Source organism: Musca domestica, unplaced genomic scaffold (genome assembly GCF_030504385.1).
Source record: "Musca domestica strain aabys unplaced genomic scaffold, Musca_domestica.polishedcontigs.V.1.1 230, whole genome shotgun sequence".
Classification (NCBI taxonomy): Eukaryota; Metazoa; Arthropoda; class Insecta; order Diptera; family Muscidae; genus Musca; species Musca domestica.
The window spans coordinates 786,198-793,253 of record NW_026712268.1 but is presented as its reverse complement, the minus strand read 5'-3'; positions in this window follow the sequence as shown (position 1 = coordinate 793,253).

The following is a 7,056-nucleotide window of genomic DNA, read 5'->3' as shown; positions in this document are numbered from 1 at the left end:
TATGGGGTCTACGACGAATATTTAAGGATGTTACACACGGAATGACAAACTTAATATACCGTCCTTTCCAATGTGGAGGGTATAAAAATATCATTTTTGACAATTTCACCAAAACTTGAGAAAAGTATTAAAAGATTATCCAAAACTTACTTGCTTTTATTTGTGCTTTTTGACCAACTTGTCTAAATTAAGTAGGTTTTTTAAATCAGCTATTTGACGTTTAAGATAGCGGTGGCATTTTTGAAAAAATTTTGCCTATCTAAAGGAAAAAGATCAATTCAAAACTTCCAAATATAAGAATTTGTGAATTGATTTCTTTTTATATTTGTTTAATTTCAAACTTAGTTTTCATTAAATTGCGTTAATATTACATGTTTGTAACACGGGTGATTTTTCTCCTCCTTAGGTAATGTCTACTACCTCTTTATACGACTTTGTACTTCGTACATAATGTCAAAGGTAATGACATTTCCTAAGGAGTGACGTTTTTGTAATTGCCACCTTTACAGTATTCTACCGACTCTACGAGTACTAACAAGCATAGGATTACGTCCTACTGCTAAAAACCCTTTGTACGAAGGTAATATTGTTCCACGAACAGCCATCCTATAAAAATATACAGTCCACTGCTCAGTGGGAAAAAATATTAATTGATTGTGTTTTTATTTTTCTCCCATTTCCCTTATTTTCATTTTGCTACGCAAACATTGGTCCGATCGATCCGGATTTTATGATCTGTCTCGTTCCTTCAAGAGGAAAAACAAACAAACGCCTGCACCGCAGTAATCATCGGATTATACGATCCACCTATTTGCCTTGGCGAGGAATACAACGACTACGTCGTCAACAACAACAAAGGGATCATCGATCCCATCCATCTAATTAATTGCATTGCATCCTAATTAAACTCCACAACAAAGGTATGTACACTGTGAATTACTTCTAAAGTGGCATACCGAAATTTGTTATTGTTGTGCTTGCAAAACAAACCAAAGCCTTCGGTCGTTTTTCAACAAGTTTGTATGTCCGTCCGTCTCCTACGAGATTGCCGTCGGTATTTATATCCAACAACAAAACATAACTAGTGTCACATTTCGATTTGTTTCCAACAAAACACACACTCACAACCACAATCACAGAATTGGATATTTTCTCATTGCCTATTTACATTTTTGGCATATTTCTTTTATATTTGTGATTTCTTTTCTCGTTGCGCTTATTGTGTTTTACATCTTCATGTAAGTAGTTAAACATAACAACAACAACAGAAAAGAATATTTGTTGTCATCACTGCTGATTGTTGTTTCCTCTTTATTTACATATTCGTGTAAATAACAATAGTGACACTCACATACCATTTATCATAATATATTTATTGAAAAATTGAAAGTGCCATTTGCAATGAAATTTTGTGTTGATTTCTTCGAATATCAACCAATAATAAAATTTTACTTGCGTCTCCGATACAATACACCCTACATTCGGTATATACATACATATACGTGCATAGTAATATTTTATTAAATAACGTTTAATACAAATATTACTATTTATTTTTGCAAACTCTTTCGAGAAAGCTGTTTCGTTTCTTCCTTTATTCTCAACGATTGGAAGAGCACAACTAACGGTCTGTGCACCCTACCATCGGCTTTAGTGATTTTCGTCACATTTTTGAGTTTTTCGTCTTTTTACACATTTCTTTTAGATTTTTTTGTCCGTAAGTGGTATTTACGATACCCTGCCACGCACTGTGTGTAGTTTACGATACATTGTAAGCAATATAAAGTACACTGAAAGAAAAATTGAAAATTTTCGAGTTTCTGTATAATAATATTTTACTTCTTGTGGTTTAATCACGTTAAACCTCAATTAATATTGGGAATAGCCCACGACTATTATACAATCAGCGTATTTTCATTAAATAAATATTGATTTTCTTGACATTACGTGTCGTTTTAAAGATATTTTACGCATTTTCGTGCAAATTAAATTACAATTTCTTGTATTTACGCTGCAGTTTTGTATTCTTCGGCTGCATTTGTTTTTCAAACAAGACATTACGTGCCTAAATAAACATTATTCATTTGTTTTGCTTCTGATTTGCATTCAAAATGCCACTCACTCCTTTGGATTTATTCATCCGAGCTACTAATGCTTTGGTAAAATTTGATGCCAATTTCAGTTCCCAACGGGACGAAGAGCTCGATGTTTGCATCCTAGAATTACAAGGAGCTGAGGTCAGAACACTATGGGATAAAGTTAAATTCGTATTTGAAAAGTGCCTCGATTACCTACATGAAGATAAAAATTCTAATGAGGACGACATTTCAGCCGCCGACATCAAATACGATGTCGCCTACAAATGTTTTTTAAATGTTTTAGCGTCCATTAATAGAAAGTTTGGCGCGCTACGGGCTCCGCCTGAGTCACCTACTGTAATTACACCAAAATCTCATGTAGGTAACGCTTCAATACCTCGTTCCGAGGATACAGCGGTATAAGCGATATCGAGCGTTTATGCCATTTAAATAACAAAACTAGTGGTGATGCCCATGAAATTGTGTCTAAGTTTTCGCTTACACACAAACACTTTAATCTAGCATGGAGTGCATTATTCTCTACATATGACGATCCTCGAATTTTGGTGAACCATCAACTTAAGCTCCTCTTTGACCTTCCAGTTTTATACAAAGAAACTAGTGCAGGGCTAAAGAAATTACAGAGAGGCATAAACGGGTGTATTCCGTCCATGTCTAATTATGATGTGTCGACAAAAGACTGGGATCCTATTCTAGTTTTCCTGTGTCTTCAGAGGTTACCTAAGAACTGCGTGGTGCTTTGAGAACAAAGAACAAATGTACTTTGTCTACGTGGAAGGATTTGGATCACTTTCTTAAAGAAAGGATCCAAACTCTGACCTGTTTACGTGACATTAGGGGCATCGATTACGTCGAACTTCTAAACAATGATAAACGTTCCCTTTCTACGAATGGTGCAACGAATACATCAAATTCCGTCACGGCTCAAAGTGTCCCTCATTTCTTTAAGTTACATCGTACATCCTCGCCTAAATCATGTGCTCTTTGTTCACGACAAAGGCATCATCTAAGAGTTTGTCATAAATTCCTAAGACTTTCAGTCCCTGAAAGAATCCGCACAGTTAAGAAACACTTCTGTTGTCTTGATTGTTTGTCTCACGGACATGAATCTTCATCTTAATCTTCCAGCATAGACAATTTTCTGTCACAGGCTGTAGCATCCATTTCGAACTTCAAATAAGACATCTCAAACAATTTCGGGGGTTTTTGTACCTAAACTCGTCAAAATACCGAATATAGGGGGTACTGATATATGGGGCCTATACGAAGACCTGGACCTGCATAGACAATTTTCTGTCACAGACTGTAATTCCTATTACGAACTTCAAATATTAAACTTCAAACAATTCCGGTGAATAATGTCGCTAAAATCATCAAAATACCGAATATAGGGAGGTACCGTTATATGTGCGCTATACGAAGACGGGGACCTGCACATATAGTTTTCTGTCTTAAGCTGTAGTATCCATTTCGAACTTCAAATACCAAATTTGAAACCATTCCGGAGAAGAGACGTACCGTTATATGGGGGCTACACGAAGACGTGGACCTGCACAGACAATTTTCTGTCATAAACTGTACAATTTATTACGAACTTTAAATACCAAATTTAAATCAATTCCGGTGAATAATGTCGCTAAAATTATCAAAATACCGAATATAGGGGGTACTGATATATGGGGCCTATACGAAGACCTGGACCTGCATAGACAATTTTCTGTCTTAGGTGGTAGTTCCTATTACGAACTTCAAATATCAAATTAGAAACAATTCCGGTGAATAATGTCGCTAAAATCATCAAAACACCGAATATCGGAAGGTACCGTTATATGGGGGCTATACCAAAACGTGGACCTACATGACCTATTTTCAATACCAAAAGTCCTGTAGACATAATATACATTTGAGTAAAATGTTATTAATCTACTTCAATTCAGATATATCTCATTTTCAATACTAACTATCCTAGACACAATACAAATTGCTCTGCTACGTAAAATAATGTGGGCTGTATCGTGATTTCAACAGACAGACGGAGATCGTTAAATCGACTTAGAATTTTACGCTGATATATATTTTATGGGGTCTACGACGAATATTTAAGGATGTTACACACGGAATGACAAACTTAATATACCGTCCTTTCCAATGTGGAGGGTATAAAAATATCATTTTTGACAATTTCACCAAAACTTGAGAAAAGTATTAAAAGATTATCCAAAACCTACTTGCTTTTATTTGTGCTTTTTGACCAACTTGTCTAAATTAAGTAGGTTTTTTAAATCAGCTATTTGACGTTTAAGATAGCGGTGGCATTTTTGAAAAAATTTTGCCTATCTAAAGGAAAAAGATCAATTCAAAACTTCCAAATATAAGAATTTGTGAATTGATTTCTTTTTATATTTGTTTAATTTCAAACTTAGTTTTCATTAAATTGCGTTAATATTACATGTTTGTAACACGGGTGATTTTTCTCCTCCTTAGGTAATGTCTACTACCTCTTTATACGACTTTGTACTTCGTACATAATGTCAAAGGTAATGACATTTCCTAAGGAGTGACGTTTTTGTAATTGCCGCCTTTACAGTATTCTACCGACTCTACGAGTACTAACAAGCATAGGATTACGTCCTACTGCTAAAAACCCTTTGTACGAAGGTAATATTGTTCCACGAACAGCCATCCTATAAAAAATATACAGTCCACTGCTCAGTGGGAAAAAATATTAATTGATTGTGTTTTTATTTTTCTCCCATTTCCCTTATTTTCATTTTGCTACGCAAACATTGGTCCGATCGATCCGGATTTTATGATCTGTCTCGTTCCTTCAAGAGGAAAAACAAACAAACGCCTGCACCGCAGTAATCATCGGATTATACGATCCACCTATTTGCCTTGGCGAGGAATACAACGACTACGTCGTCAACAACAACAAAGGGATCATCGATCCCATCCATCTAATTAATTGCATTGCATCCTAATTAAACTCCACAACAAAGGTATGTACACTGTGAATTACTTCTAAAGTGGCATACCGAAATTTGTTATTGTTGTGCTTGCAAAACAAACCAAAGCCTTCGGTCGTTTTTCAACAAGTTTGTATGTCCGTCCGTCTCCTACGAGATTGCCGTCGGTATTTATATCCAACAACAAAACATAACTAGTGTCACATTTCGATTTGTTTCCAACAAAACACACACTCACAACCACAATCACAGAATTGGATATTTTCTCATTGCCTATTTACATTTTTGGCATATTTCTTTTATATTTGTGATTTCTTTTCTCGTTGCGCTTATTGTGTTTTACATCTTCATGTAAGTAGTTAAACATAACAACAACAACAGAAAAGAATATTTGTTGTCATCACTGCTGATTGTTGTTTCCTCTTTATTTACATATTCGTGTAAATAACAATAGTGACACTCACATACCATTTATCATAATATATTTATTGAAAAATTGAAAGTGCCATTTGCAATGAAATTTTGTGTTGATTTCTTCGAATATCAACCAATAATAAAATTTTACTTGCGTCTCCGATACAATACACCCTACATTCGGTATATACATACATATACGTGCATAGTAATATTTTATTAAATAACGTTTAATACAAATATTACTATTTATTTTTGCAAACTCTTTCGAGAAAGCTGTTTCGTTTCTTCCTTTATTCTCAACGATTGGAAGAGCACAACTAACGGTCTGTGCACCCTACCATCGGCTTTAGTGATTTTCGTCACATTTTTGAGTTTTTCGTCTTTTTACACATTTCTTTTAGATTTTTTTGTCCGTAAGTGGTATTTACGATACCCTGCCACGCACTGTGTGTAGTTTACGATACATTGTAAGCAATATAAAGTACACTGAAAGAAAAATTGAAAATTTTCGAGTTTCTGTATAATAATATTTTACTTCTTGTGGTTTAATCACGTTAAACCTCAATTAATATTGGGAATAGCCCACGACTATTATACAATCAGCGTATTTTCATTAAATAAATATTGATTTTCTTGACATTACGTGTCGTTTTAAAGATATTTTACGCATTTTCGTGCAAATTAAATTACAATTTCTTGTATTTACGCTGCAGTTTTGTATTCTTCGGCTGCATTTGTTTTTCAAACAAGACATTACGTGCCTAAATAAACATTATTCATTTGTTTTGCTTCTGATTTGCATTCAAAATGCCACTCACTCTGTTGTGATAGTAGGATCTAGTGCGATTCAATCCAAACACATAAATTTGAACTGACACTTAGTATCCAAATTAATTTCCTTCCAAGCACATGAACTTGAAGGAAGCCGCCTAGATAGTAATTAAAACTCTTAGTTTAGTCACTACAAAAGACGACTGAATTTTCTTTATTTCTGGCTGTCTTTATATACAAAATTTCTTAACATAATTAATTAAAAAATGCTATTGATAAATGCTGATATAAATTAATTGTAATGTAGGTCGGATACTAGTAGACATTAAATGCTATGTAAGCAAAATAAATAAATGTGTTAAAGAAACTTAAAAACATTGCAAAAGTGAATGAACCAATGGCCAATGAACTAAAATAAAGAAAATTAACTGTAACAATAAAATAGTCCAAATATGTGATATAATAATGCTGTATAAGCAGTTTTAAAACTTATAAATATGTAGGTGTGTTTGATTTTGTATTTATTGTTTGTTTTTGGTAATTAAATCTAAAGTATGTTTATAGAACAATAAAAAATATTTATGTATGTTTTAACATTCTCCGCCGCGTTGACATTGTTCAATGATTGCGCCTGGGTTGGATGCATGTGGGAATGACTCCATTGTAACATCTATTGTTGATTGATGAGATCTTATAGCTGGTGTAGGTATGAATTGAGATGGCTTCTTAAATTTTGTGTGGATCCTCCAACTCAGCAGGCCAAGTAAAATAAGAATGCAGCAAGCTAAAGATGCGTAGCTAAC